The sequence below is a fragment of the Gorilla gorilla genome, chromosome 4 (genome assembly GCF_029281585.2).
Source record: "Gorilla gorilla gorilla isolate KB3781 chromosome 4, NHGRI_mGorGor1-v2.1_pri, whole genome shotgun sequence".
Classification (NCBI taxonomy): domain Eukaryota; kingdom Metazoa; phylum Chordata; class Mammalia; order Primates; family Hominidae; genus Gorilla; species Gorilla gorilla.
The window spans coordinates 155,560,552-155,575,781 of NC_073228.2; the positions used below are offsets into that span (position 1 = coordinate 155,560,552).

Below are 15,230 nucleotides of genomic sequence, written 5' to 3' on the forward strand. Positions count from 1 at the left end.
AAAATCTGGTGCACTCCTCGCAGCTGAAGTCCCGCTGGGGCACCTCTCTCCTTCGCAGGATAGAGAGCTATTCTCCTTTCTCTTACTTTTGCCTATTACATCTCAGCTCCTAAACCTACTTCTTGTGTGTCCATGTACTCAATTTCCTTGGCGTGAGATGATGAACCTCAGGTGTTTACCCAAGACAAACGATGCCACTTCATTAAGATTTGGTAAGGTAACCCAGTTTAACACAAGAAGGTGGGGAAGATAGACACCAGAGACTGGGAAGAGTGGGGGTGGCGGGGGGTGGGGGATAAATGGAAGTTGGTTCTGGGTGCAAACAGAGTTAGATGGAAGAGACAAGTTGTAATGTTTGACAGCAGACTTAGGGTGACTATACTTCTATACTTGGCAACAATATTATGTATATTTCAAAGGAACTAGAAGAAAGGACTTGAAATAATACCAACACATAAAAATGATAAACACACAAGGTGATGAGACCCCAGTTACCCTGAGTTGATCATTACACATTCTTTGCATGTAAGAAACACTCACTTGTACCTCACAAATATGGAAATTATTATGTATCAATAAAAGGGAAAGAACAAAAAGGGTAAGGTAGAGCCTGTGGTAAACTGAAGAGTAGCAGCCCTGTCTACAGACATTCAAATTCAGAATGTTTAACAATAAAGTGATATCCAAACAAAACACATCTATTAGTCTGGGACCTGAAGAAGATCACAGCTATCAAACTCTTTAATAATAGTTTCCCAATTCCAAATGAAATTATACACAGAATCCCATTTTTAAAAGTAGTCATATTTTATCAATTTAAATTTATTTTGTTATGTTTATATGCTTTCTAAAATATTATTTTATGTGTTTTAAAATTTACTTAAAATGTACGTAAGTGTATATATGTTTATATTGCCGTCCAAAAGACCACCAGGACACAAAATAGTAGAAAGGAGAGGTTTTTTTAATTGTTAATTTTTGTGGGTACATAGTAGGTGTATATATTTATGGGTTACATGAAATATTTTGATACAGGTACACAATACATAATAATCACATCAGTGTACCTGGGGTATCCGTCACCTTAAACATTCATCCTTTGTGTTACAACAATCCAATTATACTCTTTTAGCCATTTTCAAATGTACGATTGTATTATTTTTTACTAGTCACCCTGTTGTGCTAGCAGATATGCCTTATTCATTCATTCTGACTTTTTTTTTTTAAACCCGTTAACCATCTCCACTTCCCCCTAATTCCCTCACTACCCTTCCCAGCTTCTGGTAACCATCCTTCTGTATCTCAGTGAGTTCAGTTGTTTTAATTTTTAGCTCCCACAAATAAGTAACAACATGCAAAGTTTGTCTTTCTGTGCTTTGCTTATTTCACATAACATAATGACCTTCAGTTCCATCTGTGTTGCTGCAAATGACAGGATCTCATTCTTTGTTATAGATGAATAGTACTCCGTTGTGTATATGTACCACACTTTTAAATATCCCCATGTCTGTTGATGGGCATTTAGGTTGCTTCCAAATCTTGGCTATTGTGAATAGTGTTGCAGTAAACATGGGAGTGCAGATATCTCCTCCATATACTAATGTCCTTTCTTTTGGGTATATACCTAGGAGTAGGATTGCTGAATCTTATGGTAGTTCTAGTTTTAATTTTTTGAGGAGCCTCCAAACTGTTCTCCATAGTGGTTTATATTAATTTACATTTCCTTCAACACTATATGAGGGTTCCCTTTTCTTCATATCCTTACCAGCATTTATTATCGTCTGTCTTTTGGATGAAAGTCATTTTAACTGGGGTGAGATGATATCTCATTGTGGTTTTGATTTGCATTTCTCTGATGTGCAGTGATGCTGAGCACCTTTTCATGTACTTGTTTGCCATTTGTATGTCATCTTTTGAGAAATGTCTATTCAGATCTTTTATTTTTTAATTTTTTATTTTTTGTTTTTTTGAGACGGAGTCTCACCCTGTCGCCCAGGCTGGAGTGCAGTGGAACGATCTCGGCTCACCACAACCTCCGCCTCCCATGTTGAAGCGATTCTCCTGCCTCAGCCTCCTGAGTAGCTGTGATTACAGGCACCTGCCACCACGCCTGACTAATTTTTTTGTATTTTTAGTAGAGATGGGGTTTCACCATGTTGGTCAGGCTGGTCTCAAACTCCTGACCTCATGATCCGCCTGCCTTGGCCTCTCAATATTTTCTTGTAGTAGTTTCATAGTTTGAGGTCTTAAATTTAAGTTTTTAATCTATTTAGATTTGACTTTTGTATAATGTGGGAGATAGGGGTCTAGTTTCATTTTTCTGCATGTGGATATCCCGTTTTCCCAGCACCATTTATTGAAGAGACTGTCCTTTCCGCAATGTATGTTTTTGGTACCTTCATTGAAAATGAATTTGCTGTAGATGTATGGATTTATTTCTGGATTCTTTGTTTTATTCCATTGGTCTATATGTCTGTTTTGATGCTGTTACTGTGTCATTTTGGTAACTATAGCTCTATAGTATAATTTAAAGTCAGTTTGAAGTATACTATAGAGTTATAGTTTTACTATAATTATACTGTAGAGCTCCAGTTTTGTTCGTTTTCTTAGGATAGCTTTGGCTATTCTGGGTCTCTTGTAGTTGCATATAAATTTTAGGACTTTTTTTCTATTTCTGTGAAGAATGTCATTGGTATTTTGATAGGAATTGCATTAAATCTCTAGATTGCTTTGCATAGTATGGACATCTTAACAATATTGATTCTCCTAATCCATGAACATGGAATATCTTTCAATTTTTTTGGTATCCTCTTCAATTTCTTGGATCAGTGTTTTATAGTTTTCATTGTAGAGATTTTTCACTTTATTGGTTAATTCCCAGGTATTATATTTTATTTGTAGCTACTGTAAATGTCATTACTTTATTGATTTCTTTTCAGATCGTTCACTGCTGGCATATAGAAATGCTGCTGACTTTTGTATGTTGATTTTGTGTCCTGCATCTTCATTGAATTTATCAGCTTTAATAGTTTTTTTGTGGAGTTTTTATGTTTTTCCAAATACAAGATCATATCATCTGCAAACGAGGATAATTTGACTTCTTCCTTTCCAATTTGGATACCCTCTATTTCTTTTGTCTGATTGCTCTAGCTAGGACTTTCCAGTACTATGTTGAATAACAGTAGTGACAGTGGACATCCTTGTCGTGTTCCAAATCTTACAGAAAAAGCTTTCAGTTTTTCCCCATTCAGTATATTAGTTGTGGGTCTGTCATATATGGCTTTTGTTATTTTGAGGTTTGTTCCTTCTATACCCAATTTTTTGAGGGTGTTTATCACGAAGAAATGTTGAAATTCATAAAATGATTATATTGTTTTTGTCCTTCATTTTCTTGATATAATGTATCACATTGATTGATTTGCATATACTGAACCATCTTTGCATCCCCGGGATAAATCTCACTAGGTCATAATGAATGATCTTTTAAATGCGTTGCTGAATTTAGTTTGCTAGTATTTTGTTGAGGATGTTTGCATTAATATTCATCAGGAATATTGGGCCCTACTTTTCTTTTTTGCTATGTCTTTGTCTGGTTTTGCTATCAGGATCATACTGGCCTCAGAATGAGTTTGGAGGTATTCCCTCTTCCCCTGTTTTTTGGAATAGTTTGAGTAGGATTGTTATTAGTTCTTTAAATGGTTGGTAGAATTCAGCAGTGAAGTCTTCAGATCTTGGGCTTTTCTTTGTCGGGAGACATTTTATTATGGCATTGATCTCGTTACTTGTTATTGGTCTATTCAGGTTTTGGATTTCTTCATGGTTCAATCTTGGTAAGTTGTATGTGTCTATGAATTTATCCATTTCTTCTAGATTTTCCAATTTATTGGTGAATTGTTGCTAATAGTAACCACTAATGATCCCTTGAATTTCTGTAGTAATAGTTGTAATGTAGCCTTTTTCATCTTTGATTTTATTTATTTGAGTCTTCTCTTTTCTTTTCTTAGTCTGGCTAAAGGTTTATCAATGTTGTTTATCTTTTCAAAAAGCCAGCTTTTTGTTTTGTTGATCGTTTGTATTGTTTTCTTCATTTCAATTTTATTTACTTATGTTCTGATCTTTATTATTTCTCTTCTTCTACTAATTTTGGATTTGGTTTGCTCTTGCTTTTCTAGTTTTTTGTTTTTGTTTTTGAGGCAGAGTCTCACTCTGTCACCCAGACTGGAGTGCAGTGGTGTGATCTCTGCTCACTGCAACCTCTGCCTCCCAGGTTCAAGTGATTCTCCTGCCTCAGCCTCTCGAATAGCTGGGATTACAGGGGTGCGCTACCATACCTGGCTAATTTTTGTATATTTTAGTAGAGACAGGGTTTCACCATGTTGGCCAGCCTGGTTTCAAACTCCTCGCCTCAAGTGATCCTCCCACCTTGGCATCCCAAAATCCTTAGATTACAGGTGTGAGCCACTGCACCTGGCCAAAAACATATGATTTTATATATTTTTAAAAACCAGTCAATAAGAAGAATGATCACAAAAACTTGAATTGAAACCAGAGTTTGGATGACAATTATAGCTTGAATCAGGCTCAGCAGCCAATTTATTACACAACAATTATTTTATCAGATGATACTGAGAAAATACCAACTTATAGATATGCAGTTGTAAATGGCCACTGTTTACAAATAGCTCACCTTGCAACACAGCATATTGCATTTAAGCAGAGAATAAAAGAGAAGCTTTATTCCAGGATCTGCACAAACATGTGTTAACCTGATAGCACAAAGATGACAGAGTAGTTGACCCCCAACCTCTCACATTTTATACACGTTTCTTTCCCAGCAATAGAAATCCTGATTTTTAATTAGGTGCATGAAAAACATAATTTTAAAATAGCATTCCCCAATCTGCTTTGCAGTTAGGTATGGTCATTTAACTAAGTCTGGCCAAAAGAATATAAGCAGTAGTGTTATGTGCAATTTCTGGGAAATGTCCTGCTGACAGAATGCAACTGAGACGGTTGGAGTTTGAGTAGCCATTTGGAACATGAGGTTTAAACCCCATGTTGAATGTGGCAGAGCCACAAAATATAATCAGTCTAGATCTCTCATGAACCCAGAACCACAATCTCAGCCCTTGATTATTTGCATCTAAATTTTATTTGTGTGAGGCCAAAACAAATTTTTGTATTGTTGAAGACATTGCTGTTTTGTTTTCTGTCACTTACAGCTGAACCTGACTGATAGAAAAGCTAAACTGATGAAGCCTTCAGATACTTTTTTTTTTTTAAGAGTCTCACTCCGTTGCCTACACTGGAGTGCAAGGGTGATCATAGCTCACTGCAGCCTCGAACTCCTGAGCTCAAGTGGTCCTCTTGCTTCACCTTCCTGAGTAGCTGGGACTACAGGCTTGTGTCACCATACCTACTATTTTTTATTTTTTATGGAGACAGGCTCTCACTATGTTGACGAGACTGGTCTTGAACTTCTGGTATGAAGCAATCCTCCCACCTTGGCCTCCCAAAGTGCTGGGATTACAGGCATGAGCCACCTCGTCTAGGCGAGTATGTTAAAATTTGATATGTAACATTTATAAGTGTGTCTGTAGCTCCTTATTTAAGATTTCCAAGCAAGCCTTGTATCTAAAACTGTAGTTCTTAAACTTGTGGTCTCAGGGTCCCTTTATTTCCTTAAAAATTATTATTAATTCCAATAAACTTATATTTAGTAGTTTTTAATCTGTCAATATTTAATGCATTGGCAATTAAACAGAGAATAAGTCCAGGCGCAGTGGCTCATGTCTGTAATCCCAGCACTTTGGGAGGCCGAGGCGGGAGGATCACGAGGTCAGGAGATCGAGACTATCCTGGCCAACACAGTAAAACCCCATCTCTACTAAAAATACAAAAATTAGCCAGGCATGGTGGTGCACGCCTGTAGTCCCAGCCACTTGGGAAGCTGAGGCAGGAGAATCGCTTGAACCCAGGAGGTGGAGGTTGCAGTGAGCTAAGATTGCACCACTGCATTCCAGCCTGGGCAACAGAATGAGACTCCGTCTCAAAACAAAAACAAGGCTGGGCACAGCGTCTCACGCTTGTAATCCCAGCACTTCGGGAGGCCGAGGCGGGTGGATCACCTGAGGTTGGGTGTTCAAGACCAGCCTGGCCAACCTGGTGAAACCCCGTCTCTACTAAAAATACAAAAAAATTAGCTGGGCATGGTGGCAGGTGTCTGTAATCCCAGCTAATTGGGAGGCTGAGGCAGGAGAATTGCTGGAACCCGGGAGGTGGAGGTTGCAGTGGGCCAAGATTGTGCCATTGCATTCCAGCCTGGGCAATAAGAGCAAAGCTGTGTCTCAAAAAACAAAAAAAAAAAACCCAACATTATTTTAACCAAATGTTTAGGGAAGCTCTGATACACTTTCAGTGATTTAAACATCTCTTAATAGGATGATGTCTAAGATTCTGCAGTAGATGTTTGTTTATGATTTATTGAGTTTTATTTGGGGCCACCAGCATCCATTTCCCCTTCTCGGGAATTGTGCCTTGATTTTCCTCTTGGGCAGTACCCTCTCCTGCACTCTTAGCCCCACTTAGAAAAAGGGCATGTGACTAGCCTACGCCATGCCATTCCCCAGGGCCACAGTAACTCTTTCAGGGACGGACATGAGATGGGATATAGGACTGCAACAGAGAATCTGGCCTTCTCCTGGGCTTGACTAGGAATGCATGTGAGATCCCAAGTAACAGGAGCCTCCCTGAGACCACAGGGGGAGGCTGCATGAACATGAAGCCAACAGGAAAGAGAATAGAGTGGAGAGACAGACAGACAGACAGACAGACAGACAGACAGACAGACAGAGAGAAAGAGACAGCAGAGAAACAGAAAGAGAGAGAGAGAAAGAGACAGAGAAACAGAGAGAAACAGAGCCAGACAGAAAAGGGCAGACAGACAAAGAGAGACAGAGAAAGAGATACTAAGAGAGAGAGAGAAAGAAAGACAAAGAGACAGAGACACAGAAACATACTCATGGGACACTGGTCCAAGCCCCTAAGCTAGCCTGGGGCAGACACTGTTATTTGTCTGCTCAACATCCATTCTCCTCTTCTGCCTAATCAACAGACCCTCAATTCTGCTTAGGGAGCTCTGTGTCCATCTCAAAATACTAATCTTTCTAGACTCCTTTGCAGTGCAGAGAGGCCATGGGACATGCTTCTCACCAATGAACTTGTAAGCAGAAATCAGTGCATGGAGCTTCTGGGGAAGCTTGTGAAAGAGGCAGACTTTGCTTTTTGTCCCTCTTCTTCCTTCTTGGATGGCATATGTAAGACAAAGTGGAGCCACAGGAGAATGGAATCCACAAGGAAAGGCTGAAAGAAGGAACTGCAGCCTGATGATGGCATGGACCCAGCGTCATCCTCAGATGGCCAGATTGCTTGCAAAGTGGTATAAAAGCTGCTGGAATCAGGTTTCTGTGACACACAGCAGAGTGCAATCCTATGTAATATACAGCCCTGCTCCTGGACTTTTTCTTTCCATGAGCCAATACATCCCCTTTTTGCTTATACTGGTTTGGGTTGGGTTTTCTATCCCTTTCAACAGAAGAAATCCATTTCTGACTCGGAGGAGACATCCTGTTTACTCAACAGGTAATATCTCACATCTATGAGACAAGGTGAACGATAATTGTCCCTTTAAGAGAAAGAAGATGATATTCCTTACGTGTGGCTGCGGGGGAACATTAAAGCAGCAGGTAGAGAGAGAAAAGGAATGTAATGGGGTGAAGAGGAGCCTTACGGAGAGCAGAAAGTTTCTTCTGGCTTCAGAACGGAGCTGATGCAGTGTCTGGGGCTGCTGTCTTGGTCACAAAAATAATTTTGATGACTCTGTGGCCAAACTATGTAGGGGAAGCTCCTCCAACTTTTAGCAAACTGTAGTTGGCCCTTACTCTTTTGAGGCATGTGAAGAACTACATTCTTCAAGGGGCTGGGCCTCTTCAAGACTTTTTCTCTTTCCTGGAGAGGGCCAGGGAGGTGAGTGGGGGAAAGACTAAGGATCAATGTGAGCATGAGCAAATTCTGGAATCAGTAAGATCTCAGTTTTTTTTTGTTTTTTGAGACAGAGTCTTGCTCTATCACCCAGGCTGGAATGCAGTGGCACAATCATAGCTCACTATAACTTTGAACTCCTGGGCTTAAGTGATCGTCCCGCCTCAGCCTCCCAAGTAGGTGGGACTACAGGCACATGTCACCACGCTCAGCTAGTTTTTAAATTTTTTGTAGAGACAGGGTCTCACTATCTTGCCAGGGCTGGTTTTGAACTCCTGGTCACAAGCCATCCTCCTGTCTTGGCCTCCCAAAGTGCTGAGATTATGGGCATGAACCAGTGTCTGGTCAAAATGGAGTTTTTTGTTTTGTTTTTGAGACAGGGGTCTCGTTCTGTTGCCGAGGCTGAAGTGCAGTGGCACGAACATGGCTCACTGCAGCCTCAACCTCCCAGGGTCAAGTGATTCTTCCACCTCAGCTCCCCCTAGTGGCTGGGACTATAGGTGTGCACCACCATGCCAGTTAAGTTTTAAATTTTTTTAATAGAGCCTTTTGCCCAGGCTGGTCTCTAACTCCTGGGCTCAAGCAATCCTCCTGCCTTGGCCTCCCAAAGTGCTGGGATTATAGGCGTGAACCTCTACACCCAGCCTGAAATGGAGTTTTCTATGAATTATTAATTAGATCCCTTTTAATACTCTTAGAGATACAAAAATGAAGATTGTAGCACTTTTAAATGATTTGTAACTGTAACACTTTGTTTTCTTCAATGTGGCTCTTCACAGACTGGGCCATGTGAAGCTTTGGGATTTCCCAGGGTCATGTTCTTTACAGAGGCAGGAGGTCAGCTCTACTGGTTCCCTCACACTGTTCCAACTTCCCTGCCCTCTAAACAGGCTGCACAGCATCCTCCAGCCCCAGCTATCCTCTCAGAAGAGTTGTCGGAATAAGGACAAAAACAACACCCTCTGTCTCTAGGTCCTTCTGGAATGTCTTCTAAGATACAAAGTCTCCTCTCCGGCCCATTAGCTCATCCCACCCTCCCTCCACCTCTGGCTGGATTAAAAGCCTTCTGTGCTGGAGGACAAGGAGAATCCTGAAGAGCCAACTAGCTGAACTGCTAGAGTTGCTCCAGTGATTCTCCAAAGTGCCTCTTATCCTGAGACTTTCCTGTTGTCCAGGAGGCCCAGTGGATGTTTCCCCCAGCCCCTTTGCCTAGGGAAAAGTAAGTGATAGCAGGCAGGAAGGCCTTGCTACTGTAGTGCCACTGTGCACAACCTAGAAAGCTGCAGCAAAGAGAGACTTGTTGTAGGTTGCTCGGGCAGCTCCCAGAGATGGCACTGCTTTTCAGGGAAGCTGTGTCTCAGGTAGTGACTATTTGGGCCAGTGCTATGCAGGTGGTAGAAAGAATTTACCAAGACAGTTGTAGGTCAGCAAAGCAGATTTGTTAGAGGAAGTATGAAAGTATGTTGCAAGGGTGCAATGGTTAAGTCAGCAAGAGAGTAGCTGACTGCAAGGAGACAAAGGCTTGCTGGGGATTTTTTAGGATGGTGCTTGTGCTGTGTGCTGAAGAGGGCTTTGTACAGTACAGATAATGCCAAGGTTGCAGTGAGCTAATGTACATTACTCTATCAGCCGAGGTGTCTGGTGATAGTTGGGCACAGGAAGATTGTGAGTTATTTGCACAGGAGGGTTATGTGTCCTGGACCACGAAGAAAGGCAGATGTATAGCTTATCTGCTTTTTCTTTTTTCTTTCCCCTGCTCCCACCAGCCTGACTCCTTTTCCCTAATTAGGACTCCACAGGTTGTGGTCCCCACTACCTAGGGTCATAACCTTTGCAGGTTTTGAAGCTCCGTCTGATCAGTTTGCAGTGTTGGGGGATTGCTGCACAGAGAAAGACAGATGCTCCTGGAAAATACCAACATGTCCCATCCCCCTCATCTGGAGGATGAGCTTTTGCACTAGCAGAAAGTTTGTTTCTACACCTAAAGCCATATTATTCCCTATGCCAAGGTGTTGAATTAGACATCAAGAGGTTGATGAAGGAGTACAGAATTGGAGCAAAGGGTGATCTGAAGGGATGTGACATCTAAGTGGTGTGATGAAGTGTTCCTGCTGCCATAGTAAAGTCTGTCCTCACACAGTGGGAGGCAGTAGTTCTTAGCATAGAGGCTAAAGTGTAGTCTCTGCAGTGCATTGTATGCATTCAAATTCTGATCTATTCTGAGTAACAATGTGGCTCTGGGCAAGCTACCTTTCTAGGTTGCAGTTTCATCTGTAAAATGACAAAAAAAAAAGTATCGGAACAAGTTAGTACTAGGCCCAGTCCTGCTATAAGTTGCTGGTCACGTCAAGTAAATCTCTCAGCCTCTCTGGATCCATGCTTCCTCCTTTGAAAAATGAAAGGGGTTGAATCAAGGGTAGACTCTTCTACTACAACAATCTCTGAACACTGTGGAGGGAAAGTCTGAGCCACTCCCCACTAAGAAGCTGTTACTGCTTGGATGCCTGAGTTTTCAATGCCTCAGTAAACTATACCACCTCTGGGGAACTCCCAGCCCAAGGGGGAAGACTGCTGAATGACAGAGTGCTTTTCATGATACTTGGCTAGGGCTGTGCTAACTTAAACAATGAGCACAGTTCTCGGTCCTGAAGGTAACAAGAACACCCTTGCCAATCTCCAGAGAGAAAACCCTCTGTAAGCTCATATGTGTGGGCAGGACTTCCACAGAATTCTGGAATGTCAAAGCTGGAAAAGCTCTCAGGGAGTTTCTAGTTCAGGGGTTTCAAGTCACATTCTGTACTTCTGCAGTTGCACAAACTACTAATATTCACCTTATTTTGTATACCAGAAACTGCATTTAAAATCGTGGCTGCAAAACAACAAAGACACCTAAATCAGTCATCTGTCAAATGTGAACACATCAGAGACCAACATTCATTTATACATTGTGGCAGATTTTGCTAGTGGTCCCCTTTCCCTTTGTTGTAGAAACTACACTTGAGTGGGGCCATAGTCCCCTGATTAAACTACATCTCCCAGCCTTCCTTGCAGATAGGTAAGGCAGTGCAGTTAAGCTTTAGTCAATGGGTTGTAAGCAAAGGTTGTGAGTGTGACTTATGGGAGTTTTCTTCAAGTGAATGGGAATGCTCTTCTCATTCCTCTTCTAGCTAGCTCTAATATGGACATGATGGCGGAACTCAATCAGTCATCTTGGACTTTGAATTGATAGAGAGAAGGAGGCTTGGTCCTGATGATCACTGAGTTACCTTGCTGACTCACTTTCCTACAGTGAGTGCCCTGGACTGCTCACCTCCAGATTTCATTTACATAAAAGAGACATACAATTCTGTCTTATTGAGGCCACTTCTATTTGGGGTTTTCTGCCTTTTGCAGCTAAATCTAATGGACACATTTGTGTTCTCAGTAATTGACTTTATAATGCATTCATAATATAAATATAAAAATAGCTTACTGAATAACCCTAAGGAAAACCACTCAGGTCAAGGAAACCACTTAGGTCAAAAAATAACATTTTGCAGCCACCCCAGAAGCTCTCTGTGTGCCCTGTCCCAATCACAACTACCTCCTTGCTTCTAAAAGCAACCTCTGTCCCAATTTGTATAGTAAACATATCCTGTTATACAGTAATGACATAACATTTCCTTAAAAACATTTTGGTCAGAGACTACTTTTATCTGTTTTATTTGAGATGCTCCTTAAGACTTTGCTTGACAGAAGGCTTCTTCTAATAAAAAAGTTGGCCAATAACTGAAATAGTCTGACCCCTTCATTTTACAGAGGAAGAACATGAAGTCAGAGAGGGGAAAGAACTTCCTTATTTTAAAACTGACAAATAAAAATTGTATATATTTATGGTGTACAACATGATGTTTTGATGTATGTATATATGCAAAAGGATTTTCTAATGTCAACCAGCAAATTAGAGGTAGAGTGGACTAGAACTCATGTTCTTTCTGACTTTTTAACATTTTAACATTTTATTTTCCAATCCATTTCAGGGGAAGCAATCCTAGATACAAGGTACCAGCCTTGTGCAATGGCTCAAGGATGGGAAAGACTTGCAAATACAGTCTCTAGTACAGGACATTTTATCTTCAACAAACACAAAACCTGCCTCTTTCCACCCAAATCTCAGGGGAAGGATGCTACCAAGGATTCTGACAATGGTTCTTCCCAGATGGCTTTGCATTTTAACACAAACACATCAGCAAAGATGGAGTCAGTCACAGAGTGACACAGTGGGGATGCCGATTGGATGAAGTGATCTTTGTAGGCCTCCTCAGAACCCTGCACCAGGACATCTCCCCCATAGCTACTGTGTGCACTGAGCCTGACACGCAGAGGCCCTTGGAGATCACTGTGGCCAAGGGTGATGCTGAGTCTCGAGATCAGAGGTGTGAAATGCAGAGATGCAGGCGAGCCCCAGCTCTCTTTGCCATCTTTGCTAAACTGTTCTGACCAGCATGCGGCTGCACCTAACTCAATTTCTGGAGAATCCTTCATGCTCATGAAAGTCAATTATTTATTTATTTTTAAGACAGAGTCTTGCTCTACTGCCTAGGCTGGAGTGCAGTGACACAATCTCAGCTCACTGCAGCCTCCAGCTCCCAGGTTCAAGCGATTCACCCACCTCAGCCTCTGAGTAGCTGGGACTATAGGTGCCAGCCACCATGCCTGGCTAATTTTTTTGTATTTTTAGTAGAGATGGGGTTTGGCCATATTCGCTAGGCTGGTCTCAAACTCCTGTCCTCAAGTGATCCATCCCCCTTGGCCTCCCAAAGTGCTGGGATTACAGGCGTGAGTCACCACGCCCGGCCAAAAGTCATTTATTTTATATTATGACAGATGCCCGTCATGCTTTTGTGTAGGACATGGCAGTGTCCAAGATAGCTCACTGGCCAGATTCCATAGCCTTCTTTGTCTCAGATTCTTGAAAGTTTTTGGGTCAGGCCTATTGGCTTCTTCCTTTTCCTATAGGTTATAATTAGCAGACAACATTAGCAAAGATCTGACTGTGTGTTCTGTGGGGGAGAAAAAGGTGTTCCAAGGACTAAAAACTTGGGAAACAGGTTCATACTTTATCTCCTTTTTGAAAAGTCTCAATTACAGTATTAGTACGTTGAAGGATCTGCACATTTCTACAGTAAATTATTTTGCTTGATTTTGATGGGCCTGGCATTTTTCAAACTTTTTTGGCTTTGAGACCTCATGTTTCACTAATAGCATTCTGCACGAAACAGTTTGGCAAATGATACTAGCCGCCTCTTTGATGGATAAAGGATGTATTAATACATATAGGATAGACAACATGGCTGGAAAATCACCTTTCTGGCCCAGGTAGCCATCCCTCTGGAAAAGTACTGCATTATCTCTGACTCTGTAAAAATCCATTTCTAATAGCCCCAAGAAGCCACTGCAGAAATGATCTAAACCAGTCTGGGGTGGGTTCCCCAGGGAGAGCTGGCTGGGCCCTACAGCCTGGCACCAGACTTATTGTACCAAGAGCCCTGGCCAGCCGGCAACCACCCAGTGTGTGTCTTGACTTGTTTTTCCTTCCTTTCTCTCCTCCTTTTAGAAGACAGCTGAATGGTTCCAGTCTTTCAGTCCCGCTCCTGGCCAACACTGGACCTCTCAAAGTCTAGCCAACTCCTCTTCCAGCGCCTTGATAAACAACCCCCTCATGCTGGGAACCACAGCAGTGGGCTGTTTTTCTCCCTCATGCACCCCAGGAAGCCTCTCCTCTTTGCCTGGGCTTTCTTCCCAAGGCCTTAGCTGCCAACCCATTTTACACCCATGCGAAGCCCAGTCAGTCACCTGAAGAAAAGGAGACTCACAGAAGGCCCAAGATGAAAGACTCTTTAATCCTGTGGCTTTTTGAGTTTTGTTTTTAGCAGGAAGACCTTATTTTCAAAACAAATTGTTACACAGAATTTGCCAGTTTACAGAACAGATGAATAAAGACATTTATGGCAGACTTGTTTATTGTAGCACAACACTGGAAAGACATGAAAAGTCCATCAGTAAGGAACAGATTTAATAAGATGATGGTGAAATCATACAATGGAATACTATTCTGCTGTCTAAAAGCATGAGGCACCTCCCAACAATAATAGCACAAGTTCTGAGAAAATCTTTACTTTATATGGACAGTATTTGGTTAACAGTTCCATTTTAGGGCAAAGACCAAGATTACTAATTGTTTTGTTAAAATGTGCCACCTCCTATTCAAACTTGTCTAATGTTTATTTGGAACTTAAATATGGTGACCAAATATCCCAGTTTGCTTAGAACTGAAGGGTTTCCTGGGATATAGGACTTTAAGTGCTAAAATGGAAAATTCCAGGCAAAGGAATGAGTTGGTCACCCTATACTTAACAGAAGTCAACATGTTATTTTAGAAAGAATAGGTAGATTATTATTACTAATTTTAGCCCATGTTAATAAGCCAATATATTCACAAATAAAACAACCAGTATTTGTACTTTACTTATTTATTTATTTTTATTTAATTTTTTTGAAACAGAGTCACACTCTGTTGCCCAGACTGGAGTGCAATGGTGGGATCTCGGCTTACTGCAACCTCCGCCTCCCAGGTTCAAGCGATTCTCCTGCCTCAGCCTCCCGAGTAGCTGGGATTACAGGCATGCGCCACCAGGCCCAGCTAATTTTTATATTTTTAGTAGAGATGGGGGTTTCACCATGTTGGTCAGGCTGGTCTCGAACTCCTGACCTCATGATCTGCCCACCTCGGCCTCCTAAAGTGCTGGGATTACAGGCATGAGCTACCACACCCGGCCAGTATTTGTACTTTAAATACGAGGGCAAAACCATATGAACTGATACGAAACATGAAACTATCTCAAGGTGCAGTAAAAAGCCGGGGGGAAAGGCAAGTACAGAACAGTGAACTGAGTGTGCTCTCATTTTTTTAAGTTCTTTACTCTCTCTTTCCCCCACCCCCAAAGGTCAGAGCAGGGGGGGATTTGTCCACATAATAAAATGAAGTTTGTGACTTGTCTACTCCATCATAAGAAAATAGCTGGGCTGATTTTCACCAAACTTGGGAGGATATACTTGGGGTGGTCTGACTTAAATACAGATAGTTTGGCATATGAAAATTGATCCTAGTAACCCTTCCTCCTGGAGAGGAAACTTGAAGAGATAAGCAG

At 41.6% G+C, this 15,230-nt stretch overlaps 1 long non-coding RNA gene across 1 annotated transcript; it reads left to right on the forward strand.

Moving 5' to 3' along the window:
- The first annotated feature begins 5 nt into the window (after positions 1-5).
- On the forward strand, positions 6-14,547 carry LOC134758605 (uncharacterized). Its single transcript, XR_010133969.1, has 2 exons — positions 6-212; positions 13,637-14,547. It is a non-coding gene; the product is annotated as an uncharacterized lncRNA (long non-coding RNA).
- The last annotated feature ends 683 nt before the right edge of the window (positions 14,548-15,230 follow it).